Source organism: Anomaloglossus baeobatrachus, chromosome 6 (genome assembly GCF_048569485.1).
Source record: "Anomaloglossus baeobatrachus isolate aAnoBae1 chromosome 6, aAnoBae1.hap1, whole genome shotgun sequence".
In the NCBI taxonomy this organism is placed as follows: Eukaryota; Metazoa; Chordata; class Amphibia; order Anura; family Aromobatidae; genus Anomaloglossus; species Anomaloglossus baeobatrachus.
In genome coordinates, this window is record NC_134358.1 from 258,541,351 (window position 1) to 258,554,293 (window position 12,943).

The 12,943-nt window shown below is 48.9% G+C and overlaps 1 protein-coding gene across 1 annotated transcript in view; it reads right to left on the reverse strand.

Moving 5' to 3' along the window:
* LOC142243181 (serpin B4-like) overlaps positions 1-9,704 on the reverse strand; it is an 83,160-nt gene extending 73,456 nt beyond the window's left edge. Inside the window, exon 1 of the mRNA XM_075314822.1 lies at positions 9,649-9,704. The gene's annotated coding sequence lies outside the window, so the exon portion shown is untranslated. The remainder of the gene's footprint in view (positions 1-9,648) is intronic.
* Between the last annotated feature and the right edge of the window lie 3,239 nt (positions 9,705-12,943).

Here is a 12,943-nt window from a genome sequence, read left to right on the forward strand (position 1 = left end):
GAAACCTCTACAACAGAATTCAAGTGCAGATTGTAACGTTTAATTTGAAGGTTTGAACAAAAATATCTGATAGAAATTGTAGGAATTGTACACATTTCTTTACAAACACTCCACATTTTAGGAGGTCAAAAGTAATTGGACAAATAAACCAAACCCAAACAAAATATTTTTATTTTCAATATTTTGTTACGAATCCTTTGGAGGCAATCACTGCCTTAAGTCTGGAACTCATGGACATCACCAAACTTATAGCTTATATACCACCCCCCTATAGGGACCCTTTTCCACCAATCCCATATGATGTCCCATAATCCCCTTATTTCACTTTATTAACCCCCTCACTCCCTCCCTTCCCTTTGGTCATGTCGCCCCTCCCCCCTATGGGGTCCATGGCTTTCTCAAGTCAGGTACAGAATATGTTTTTAACTTTAGTAGGTTAGGGACTGTCTCAGATGGGTACACCGTGACGAGGTGAGACAGCTTCTTACCTTTTTGCAAAAATGTATATACTAAGTACCCTGTTTATTAAGCACTTGCAATTTATTTATTTATAGTCAGGGTATTTTTTCTACAATTTTCTACTTGTTTTTTTCCTAGGCATAAATACATATACATATTTGAAGACAAATTCAGAAAAATACATATAAACAGACAAATATATGCACGGTCATATACACTGACATATATGCAGACACAGACGCATTAGGGCTCGTGCGCACGTTGCGTAATTCCATGCATTTACGCTGCCTATTGCACTGCAGTGTAAATGCATGCGTCCTGTGTCCCCTGCACAATCTATGTAGATTGTGCATGATACATGCACACGTTGCTTTTATGAACGCAGCGATTTGGGTGCTAAAATGTTGACCCAAATCCGTGCGTTCATAAAATGAGCATGTCAATTATTCCGTGCGCTATGGATGCAGCTCCCACTCTGTCTATGGTGGGGGAAGCAGCCGTAGCGCATGAAATCGGCTTTTTTTTTTTACAGAAAAACTGCATCCATTATGCAGTGTTTCTGCAGCGATTTGACGCGCACATGTGCTGTCAAATCGCTGCAGAATATTCAGCAGTTACGTGAGCATGAGCCCTTACAGGTATTAATATGGGGAAGTCACCAGCAGCCTCACTCACCTCTCCTGCTTGTTTCCGTCCAGCTCCTTCAGGACTTGTGGCTGTGTTTCACGATGGCTGTCACTAACAGATGTGACTGCACACTGACAGCACTGCTGTATATACATCACAGGAGGGGCTGGGGGCTACAATATATACATTACAGGAGGGGCAGGGGGCATAGACGTTACCGGAGTGGCAAACAGCTCTGGTGGTGTACTCATTACTGGGGTGGGTGACATAGCACTCTGGGGGACCCATATAGTTCTGGGGGGGCCGCACAGACTGCTCTAATTCATTTATACACACACACAGTACTGCTTCTTACACACACAGCTCTGACACACACACACATACACACACACACACACACACACTACAATGCACCCCCTACACACACACACACACACACACACACACAATGCACCCCCCATCACCTCCTACACACACACACACGCACACAGACAATACAATGCACCCCCATCACCCCTCCCCGACACACAATGCAATGCACCCCCCATTACCCCTCCCCCCACACACAATGCAATGCACCCCCCATTACCCCTCCCCCCACACACAATACAATGCAACCCCCATTACTCCTCCCCACACACACACACACAATACAATGCACCCACCATTACCCCTCCCCCCACACACACACAATACAATGCACCCCTCATTACCTCTCCCCCCACACACAATACAATGCACCCCTCATTACCTCTCCCCCCACACACAATACAATGCACCCCTCATTACCTCTCTCCCCACACACAATACAATGCACCCCTCATTACCTCTCGCCCCCACACACAATACACCCTCCATTACCCCTCCCCCCACACACAATACAGTGCACCCTCCATTACCCCTCCCCCCACACACCATACAATGCACCCTCCATTACCCCTCCCACCACACACAATACAATGCACCCTCCATTACCCCTCCCCCCACACACAATACAACCCTCATCACCCCCTACACACACAAATTACACAGCCCCATCCCTACACACTCCTGCCTCCCTCGTAATACAGTGCTCCTCCTCTGCCTGTCAGAGAGCTGTGGTCCTTCACAAATGTTCCCCGTTATGTGTCCTCAGCCCCTCCTCACTCATCCCCATTAAATAAACCTGTCTCTTCAGCTCCTTCATGGAGCGCTCGCTTCCTCATGTCCCCTGTGTGGCGCCCGCAGCACTGTGATGACGTCAGCATCAGCAAGGTGCTGATCTCATCATGTTGCTGCATGTCAGGGGCGGGGCCCAGTCCCGGGCCGGCGCGCTGTTCAAATGTATTTACGTCTGAAAGACGCAAATACATTTGAATAGGAATGGAAAGAGGAAGCTGCGGTCATCGGCTCTGCAGCGCTCCTCTGCACTGGGTGCATGCCCCCCCTGCCCCTCGCTGGGTACGGCCGCAGCACATAGCAGGGAGCATTAGCACACCTCTGACCCCGGAAGTACAAGCGGCCGCTGGTACTTCCGGGGTCAATCAGCGTCCTGTGCCCGCAGTTTGTTTTTGCTTCTTAAATACGCAGATGCAAATAAATAGCGGTGCTCCAACACCCCGCCCCCCCGAAAACACAGCTGATTTATTAGACTGTCTTTATGGAGGGGGAGAGGGTGTGAAGAAAAAAAATGCTGACAGGTGCCTAGTGCCAAGTATGGTGGGGGCCCCCTTAGAAGCTCTTTTGGTGGGGGCCCCTGGGCTGGAGCTCCGCCTGCCCCCGCCTATAATCCGGCGCTGGTGGCAGCCATGAGGTCATCATTCAAGTGGCGGTTCAAAATAGGACACTAGTTATGCCACTCATGACGTGTCACTCTACTTTTGTCTCCAGGAGGTGCATTGTGGTCCACCCTGGTTTGGGGCAGACCCAGGTTATAAAAGGGGCTGGAGCCAACAAGAAGGTGCTCAGTCTTCTATTATGCTCCGAAAGAGCACACCTCCATGTGTTGAACCCATTGCGGCTTTAGGCAAGAGGTAGGCTGGGATAGGTCATCGATGCAGGCCGCCACCACAGTTGGTAACGGAGAACGTTTAAGAACAGCTCCTGTCCTACCAGTCCTGCTAGTGCAGCCCAGTGGCATAAACAGGCCTGCTGCTGCTGATGTGCCTGCTGTCCACAGGTGTGTCCCCTACGCCCACGGACAGCGTAACTAATGGCCCCTGTGTTGTTAACAGGGAGTTCCGGGGCTGGGTGGTCGTGTGGACCCTGTCACGCTAACAGTGGCTCCCAGTCTCCAGATCCGAGTGGCGTCTAACTCGGTTCAGGCTACTATTTGTTTGAGAGTCAACCTGCTCTGGATCCTCCACCTAACCTTCCAGTTGCCAACCTCTCCTTTTCCATCTGTGAGCACGGTGGACACCGAATGGCGATTGGGATATCTACCTTTCTCTTTCTTTTCTTCTTAATATTTTTTTTATATAGCAGTAACATAGTATATACCACCTTATCCAAATCTGCCAGTCCCACCATACCAGATGTTGTTTCTTCAGCAAAATGTTAATGTTGCTTAACCACCAAACCCACGGACACAAACTTTTTTACCCTTTCCAACACACCTGTTCCCCTTTCCACCAGCATCTGTCCTTTTTCAACTCAGTTTGTATATGACCAAAAATGCAACTCTGCAGAGACACCGTAGTCAACGCCATCTGAGCACAGCAGCCAGCCCTCGGTCCCTCAGATGTGGACAAGTAAGACGATTTCCTCCTATCGATGAAAAAGCGTTGAGATTCACTCTGTGCACCATTGGTGTTTAGTGGAAAAGCAGATGTAAGATTGCGTAACACCTTCTGCTGATACTCCTGCATACGTGCGTCCCCTTTCTATGGCAGGATTTATTTCGCAAAATTTTGTGTTGCACCGGGGATCTAACAGTGTGGCAACCCAGTAGTCAGCATGACTTGGAATTCGTACAATCCGAGGGTCATGTTGTAGGTAGTGCAGCAAGAAGGCGCTCATGTGTCTTGAGCATCCAGGAGGACCAAGTCCTTGGTGTGTTGGTGGCTGAGAGGTGAGAATCGTGCCTCCTTCCTCTGCCCTCTCCCCACAACCTCGCACAACTGAAATGTGAGCAAGCTCTCACTAATCTGCTGAGTCTTCCATGCCCATCGCCAGTTCGTCCTCCATTTCTTCCTGGGCTCCTGCACCTTCCTCAACTGTTTTGCTGATACTATGCCCCTTGATAATCCTTCTCCCCCACCGTACCATGACTGCCGCCAAGGTGCCGCTGATAGTCTGGACTTTGTAGATCTTGTTATCCCCTTCCGCATATGACTCTTTCAGTACTTCCTCCCCTTCCTCTTGGACCAACACCTGGCTCCGAATAATGCTTACAGTGTGCTCCATCATGTAGATGACCAAAATTGTCACGCTGAAAATGTCATCGCCAGTGTTAAACATCTGCGTCGACATTTGTAAACTGTGTAGAACGGTGCATATGTCCTTGATCTGACACCACTCCAGCAGCGTGATCTGCACCACCTCTGGATCAAGTTAGCCCAGGGTATACATCATAGCTATTTCAGCTGGGCTCGGTGGTGCTGCCACAGACGCTGCAACATGTGCAGATTCAAATTCCTGCATGTCGGAACATCACATTTCAGACGTTTAATCGCCAGACCTTAAGACTTCAGGAGCGATGAAAGTTGTTGAGCTACTGGGGTGCGAACGATGGAAGTGAGCACATAGCGAGCATGCCCGCTGTACAAGGCCATGTAGGCCGGGATGTTTTTAAAAATTGCTGGAGAATCAGATTAAACACATGAGCCATACAAGTCCCATGTGTCCCATTGGCCTGACGAAGGCACGCTGCCATGTTTGCATCATTGCTGCACACGGCTGTTAAGTCACCACCGTAGTCCGCTACGTCAATTTGTACTCCTGTCGCAAGGTGACAATGTGTTCCTTTCGTGCATAGTGCTGATGATGGGAGAGGAGTCGACGCCAGCGGCGCAGGTGGACGCAGGTTATGCTCACCCCACTGGGCTGCGTTACCTTGACATATGCAGAACCAATGGCTGAATGCAGGTGGTGGGTATCTCACAGATGAAGTACCATCATTCAGCTACAAACCAATGGGAAGACACAACACCCTTTTTAGGCCCCTCCTGTCTGTAGACCACTGCCAGACATAGCTATGAACCTCTGGTTACTGTTACCCCCCAGTTTAGTTTTATGAGTTTGTGTGCTTGTTACCTGACTACTTTTCCTGCTTGCTGTTTAGGTACCCTCGTTGGCCAATTTGCATTTCACCTCTGCTTGTTTTTCTGATTAAGTCCTGTCCCTCCCATTCTGTTCCTCTTCCTCAATTAATGTTTTGACCCTGCATGACTACTATTCTTTGGAACTGCAGCCTTCCACAGGTATTGATCAACTTGGGCCCTGTGTCATTCAAAATCACTGTATAGGGGTTAAAGGGTTTCAGGGTTCTGGGGGTCCACCTTGGTGAGTGGGTTACCTCTAGCCTATCCTTTACAGCCCATCTGAGTGTGTCGATCCAGGCAGACGTTACACCGTGCCCTCGACAGAAGGACATGTAGGCCGGGATAGTGCTTTAAAAATTGCTGGAGATTTGGATTCAACACGTGAGCCATACAAGGCACGTGTGTCACATTGCCCTGAAGAAGGGCTGCAGACTGTTTAGCATCATTGTTGCACCCAGCATTCCCTGGCTGCTGGTCGAGTGGAGACAACCATTGATGAAACTCGGTCTCACTCTACAGAGCTAACCGTCCACAACTCCTCAGCGGTGTCTCACATTTCCCCTACATTTCAAAGTAAACATTTGACCGCCTGATGGCCTTGAGCTCTGCTGCCAGCATAGTAAGGAGGTGTGTGGGATTCATTGGGCGCAGTTACAAGGAAGGGTGGCCTGACCACACAGGGTTTGGGCTGAGGTGCAGTAACAACAATAGGTTGATGAGGCAGAAGCAGTGGAGGAACTTCTACATACAGAGGAAGGATTGAAACACACAACTCGTGGGGACGGAAAGACTTGTACAGCAGACACTTCTCCATCTATCACCATAGTTACCCAGTGCCCAGTCAGCGACATGTAACGCCCCTGTCCATGCTTACTGTTCCAAGTATCTGTGGTGAAATGCACCCTGTCACACACAGAGTTTCTCAAGGAAGCGGTGATGTTGTGTGCAACCTGCTGTGTTAGCGCGGGCACCCCTTTCTTGGAGAAGGAGTGGCAAATGGCCATCGGCTCTTGGGGCACTGCAATGGGCATAAGGTCTCGAAAATCCTCAGTGACAAAAGGGTGTAAAGGCAGCCTTTCTGTAGCCAACACGTTTAAGATGCTGAAACTAAACCTCTTAGGCATGTCATGCACTTCGAAAATCATGTAAAAAACAGCGAGGGGACTCCAACCACAGTCCCCCTCATTGCCACTAATTGGGCCACACACACCCCACTTGACTGTCATCAGTTGACCCCCCTTTTCAAAATGAAAAAGATGCTTTGCATGAAGCACTCTCAAAAATACGCGTGCCTTTCGCCTCCCCTGGCTGACCCAGGGGAAGAAAAGTCCTCTGAGAGCCATGACTTGTTCATCTTGGTTCTTTGAGAAACACAGCGAGGGGACTCCAACCACAGTCTCCCTCGTTTCCACTAATTGGGCCACACACACCCCACTTGACTGTCATCAGTTGACCCCCCTTTTCAAAATGAAAAAGATGCTTTGCATGAAGCACTCTCAAAAATACGCGTACCTTTCACCTCCCCTGGCTGACCCAGGGGAAGAAAAGTCCTCTGAAAGCCATGTCCACATTGTCAGTGGACAGACGCGTGTGCTTATCTGTCAGCAGACCCCCAGCAGCACTGAAGACAGGTTCCGAGAGAACGCTGGCTGCAGGACACGACAAGATCCCCAAGGCGTACGTGGCTAGCTCAGGCAATTTATCCAGATTGGAAGCCTAAAATGAGCAAGGCTCAAGTTGCACAGTAATGGCATCGATGTTCCCTTGCATATACTCATATATCTGTGTCTCCTCCTCTTTTTCCTCGTAACGCTGTTTTGTTTTCGCATGAGAATTTGTTCTTGTCACTTTCCCCATGTGTTTGTGTTGTGTTGTGAGTTGTTTGTCACCTTTTGGACACCTTTGAGGGTGTTTTATAGGTGTTTTTATGTGTTTGTGATTGCCTCCCACTGTTTCCTATGCGGTTCAAGTGGTTCGCCGAACCGGTTCGCCAAACCGATCTCGAACGAGACCTCCGTCGGCGAACCAAACTTGAGCCGAACCACGACCGGTTCGCTCTTCTCTAGTCAAAAGGTTCAAAATTCTTAACTATTGTCGGAAGTGAAGGACTTTGGGAAGCACCCAAAATAGTAGAAAACTGACCCTGCAGCTGAAACTGTGAGGATTCCAGCTTCTGATGTTCCATGGCCAGATCCTGAACCATCTAGATCAGATTCGCCACTTGATCACAGAGTTTATGAACTGGTCCATTGGTGTAGGGAAAAAAAGTATAAGGCCTGCCGGTAATGTGACACTAGTCACTGCATGGACAAGCCCTGAGGAAGAGTAGTCAAACATTCTGGGGTCAGATACCAGGAAGCACGTTGAGAGCTAAGGTGATAGACAAAGGCATAGTCAGGTCATGGTCCGCGTTACAATACCAGGAGGATAGTGGAAAATCACACACATTTTCTGGCTGAAAATCATCTTACCCCTGTCTAAGGGCTCATTCAGATCAGTGTGTTATACTAGTAGAGGGTCAAGACAAATAGATGGATAATACAAATAGATGGTCAGAACAGTTCACAGGTCTGGCAAAAATAAATCAAAACACAGTGCACAAGTAAGCAAGGTCAACATGTACCAATAAGCAAGATGCTATAACTAGCAGTGATCTGGGACCAACTGCTCAGCTAAGTAGCTGGGCAATTGCGCGCCCCTGAGGCTTCAGTCGCCACAGGGTATTGAATCTGACTTAAGGTGCAATGCTCATCTTGGGTAAGGAAGAGGTTAACCACTGGTTTTCACTTACACAACAAACACACAGCCAGGTGCTTTCCCGCTGAAACGTGGCTAAAGGTGGTTACCATAACAACGGGTTTTTCCCAGCCACCAGTGAGTCATCAGGAAGGTGGGTGCAGCACAGGGGAAGTGAGAGAGCACACAGTTTTTAGATCAGAATTGTCTGGGACACAGAAGAACATAGTCGCTGGAGAGAGTGCTTAAGAGTTTCTCCAGCTGGACCGGCCCGACTGGAAGGAGCAGGAGACGACAATGGAGGAGCTGGCTGACCGATAGCTTTTGTGGGATGAAGGAGAAACACAGTTGCCGAGGGAGAGCTTCATTGCTCCCTTGGAACCGGCGCTAATCAGGGTGCAGAGCCCTAAGGTGGAGCAGACTTCACGTTGGATCACCAGAATCTGCAGGAATTGCATGTCACTCTAGCCACCACAGTTCCTGAAGCATAGTGCTACACAGAGTCCTGGGTCGGGATCTAAGTCAGGCCCCACCAAAGACCCGTGGCACCTGCAGACGGGACAGGAACTTTAACACTACACCGGGGTCCCCAAGCACTTCAGGTCACGGGGATCCACACTAAAAAGGAGGAAGGGCCCACAGACTATCACACTGATTCTGACGTTTGACTTACCCAGGATCGCTGGAGCTTAATCGCAGCGGTGACAGGTGCCTCCCGGGCAATCTACGAACTGTGAGTAAAAGACCTGGACCCGCAATTGCCATGTAACTCCTTTATTGCCATTGCCATCGCCCCGCTCTTTGGCGCCAATGGCCACCATCTCTCTCATCATCCTTCCCGAGGCCCGCTCCAGCTGTGGGGAGCAGAACCATCCTTGCTGCGACATCATCAGCCCCCGGAGGACATCACCCGCAGTGGCGGCTAATCCCTGGCCGCGTACCACAGGTGGCGTCACGAGACAAACCACAACTCCCATTCTCCATTCCTCATCTCCTTTTATTGTACACCTCGGGGCCACGAAGCCGAGCAGGGCAACCCAGATCCGACATCACCTGCACGGCGACGAATACGTTTAACTCCCTTGCCCCATGGGGGCTACACAATCACAGAGAACAGGTAATACCTGAAGAAGTCTAGCACCTCCCAGTCTCCAATTTAAAGGCTGAGCTATCAATCGACACACCAACAGCTCAGCACTCCCCCAACACCACACTGGACAACTAAGCTGTTATTCACCAAACAGACTGCCCTGATGCAAAGTGCAACAAACTGTCACTCATTGTGTAATAATAATAATAAGGGTGAAACTCACACACATTTTCTGGCTGAAAATCATCTTACCCCTGTCTAAGGGCTCGTTCAGATCAGTGTATTATACTGACATATGCTGTGTGTATTTAATATATATATATATATATATATATATGTAATTTGAATAAAAAAAATTGGGCAGTGTGCCTCATTAACTAATATTTAGCTATATTACAGTTATAAATTGACAAAGTTCACCCATACTTTGTCTTTTTAGATCCACAAACTTAAAATAAATTTCGTTACAATGAAAAACATGAAAATGTTATTTACCTTCTCTCAAAATGCTGACTACAGAATGATCCAGATGAACAAGACAGCGCAAGCTGTACAATATATAGCCATCTACACCACACCCATTGAATGTTTTTTATGCCAGCTTAACCACAATTAAAATGAAAATGCCCTCAAGCTGAGGACATGTCAATTCTTTGCAAATTCAGAATTCTTTAATTTTCCAGTGTGTAATATAATGGTAAAAGTTGTGTGACAAGTTTTCAGTTTAGCTTGCTGAATACTGAGAGTCCTACTACTGAGATGCCCATTCATTCCAAAAAAGTGGCTCTGCAGTGTCCCTTATGAGAGAGGACAGAGAAAGGCACAGGCACACAATTAAAGTTAGATGCCATTCACATAAAAGAATTAGTGAATATATAGTGTTATGAGTGCCGGGTAACAAGGACCCAATTGTGGCCATGCAGAAAACCTATTGGTAAACAAATCTTTGCTGGGAAAAAAAAAAGGAATCATAAGTATCATTCCTGACTATTTGTGGCAGCACAGGAGGCTACAATGGAATTTTGAATTGCACTTCATTTTAGTTGCCCTTAGCAACCAATAAGATTCCACTTTTCAGCCCTTAGCAGCCAATCAGATTCCACGTTTCATTCACAGCATTCATTCACAGACTCTTTGGAAAATGAAAGGTGAAATCTGATTGGTTGCTAATGCTAAGGGCAACTGAGCCAGTTTCACAGATCTGCTGCTGCCTGCTCTGTCTGTCGTGGGCGGAGGAGGGGACACTGTGCTCACCCACTGCTCGGGTCCGGCTGCTACTGCTGCTGCTCAGTGGTGGCTCGAGCGGTGGGCTGGATCCCGGGGACTCGTGCGGCGTTCCTCGCCCGTGAGTGAAAGGGGGTGGTGTGGTTTGGAGATATTGTCCGTGACGCCACCCACGGTTGTGGTGAGGTTGTGACACCACCGCTGCTCTGGACGGGGATCCCGGGAGCGATGACAGGGAGCAGCTTGGATGTTGTTTCTCCCCTCCGTGGGTAGGGGGGTTGGTTGTCCCGGGGCCCCGGTGAGGGTTAGGGATGGCAGGCGGGTTACAGGGCCTGGTGAGGTGCAGGGTCGCGGGGGCAGCGCGGTGCAGCACGGCATAGTGGTACTCACTCAGCCAATGAATAATGCAGAGTCTCCGGTGAAACAAACGGCTGGATGGACGGGTCCCACAGACGGCTGCGGTGTTTTTCCTCCCGGTAGGTTGATGATGACTGCCTTTCCCTGCACCTGCGTTGTGTTTACGGTTCCAATGGCTTCCCACCGGTAACCCGCTCCCCAGCTTGGGTGAATGCTGAGGGAGCCCCTTTTGCCCGCAGGCTCTGGCCCTGGGAACTGTAGCCTTGGCGGTGACTGTATTTCCCTCTACGGTGTGAGCTGTTGCCTTCAATCGGGTCTTGACTGCTGGGAAACCCCGGAGGTTCCCTTCGCTAACGGATTTGACCAGTTTTAAGGCGACTCCTAGCCTGCCGGATGGTGCTGGCTTCTCTTCATTCCCCGATCCGGTACCGGCGGGCCACCGCCCGTCCCCGGTCCTTACGGTTCACTCAAATCAGCCTCTCCTGCAGACTGTCACCACCGTCTGCCAACCTTGCTGTATGTGCCCGGGCCACACACCCGGACACAGTCAGTCTCCTCCACTGCCACTTCACTTCTCCAACTCCCTAACTCAACTGAACCTTTTTCCCGCCTCCAGGACTGTGAACTGCTCGGTGGGCAGGGACAACCACCTGGACCACCCCCTGGTGTGGACATCAGCCCCTGGATGGAGGCAACAAGGATTTGTGTTTGGCTTTGGTGTGCCTAGCCGGGGTGTGGGGTGTGTTGTTGTAGTACCTGTGACGTCCTGGCTTGTCCAGGGTGCCACATGTCCACCTACTTTTGGACGGACCACCCCTGTAGTATTCTACATTCCGGCTGTTTGTCACTTAGGTATTCTATAGAATGACTAAGAAATGTATGAATGTCTGATGTATTTCATAGTTTCCCGACCCATTTCCAGCATTGTATACATTGCCTAGGTATTCTATAGAATGCATGTTTTTACACATTGCCGGTGACATATACACAAAATATATAATGTAAGAATTGTGGCTACACTAAGGGGTACTTTGCACACTGCGACATCGCTAGCCGATGCTAGCGATGCTGAGCACAATAGTCACCGCCCCCGTCGCACATGCGATATCTGGTGATAGCTGCAGTAGTGAACATTATCGCTACGGCAGCTTCACACGCACTTACCTGCCCTGCGACATCGCTCTGGCCGGCGACCCGCCTCCTTCCTAAGGGGGCGGGTCATGCAGCGTGATAGCGACGTCACACGGCAGGTGGCCAATAGAAGCGGAAGGGTGGAGATGAGCGGGAAGTAAACATCCCTCCCACCTCCTTCCTTCCGCATAGCCAGTGGAGGCAGGTAAGGAGATGTTCCTCGCTCCTGCGGCTTCACAAACAGCGATGTGTGCTGCCGCAGGAACGAGGAACAACATCGTAACATCACTCGTCCGGAAATTATGGAAATGACCGACGCTACACAGATCGCCGATTTACGACGCTTTTGCGATCGTAAATTGGCGCATCTAGGCTTTACATGTTGCGACATCGTTACTGGCGCCGGATGTGCGTCACTTTCGATTTGACCCCAACGATATCGCAGTAGCGATGTCACAACGTGCAAAGTACCCCTAACTGCTGGCAAATCAGTCACACTGAAAAAAGCATACAAGTACAATAAAAAAATATTAATAGCTGTACAAAAGGCATGCCTATTGCAAAAATCACTATGCAGTGTTTAATAAATTTAGTAAACTAGATGAAAAGATGCAGAATGGCCACAAGAGGGCAACAGAGATAGTGGCAGTGTCAAAAATATAAGAAATGTGTACGACAGATACCTGTCACAGATATACAGGTGCATCTCAATAAATTAGAATATCATCAAAAAGTTAATTTACTTCAGTAATTCAATACAAAAGGAAAATGCATATATTATATAGAGTCATTACAAACAGAGGGATCTATTTCAAGTGTTTATTTCTGTTATTGTTGATGATTATGGCTTACAGCCAATGAAAACCCAAAAGTCATTATCTCAGAAAATTAGAATATTATATAAGACCAACTGAAAAAATGATTTTACACTCAGAAATATTGGCCTACTGAAAAGTCTGTACAGTAAGTGCACTCAATACTTGGTCAGGCTCCTTTTGCATGAATTACTGCATCAATGCGGCGTGGCATGGAGGTGATCAGCCTGTGGAACTGCTGAGGTGTTATGGAAGCCCAGGTT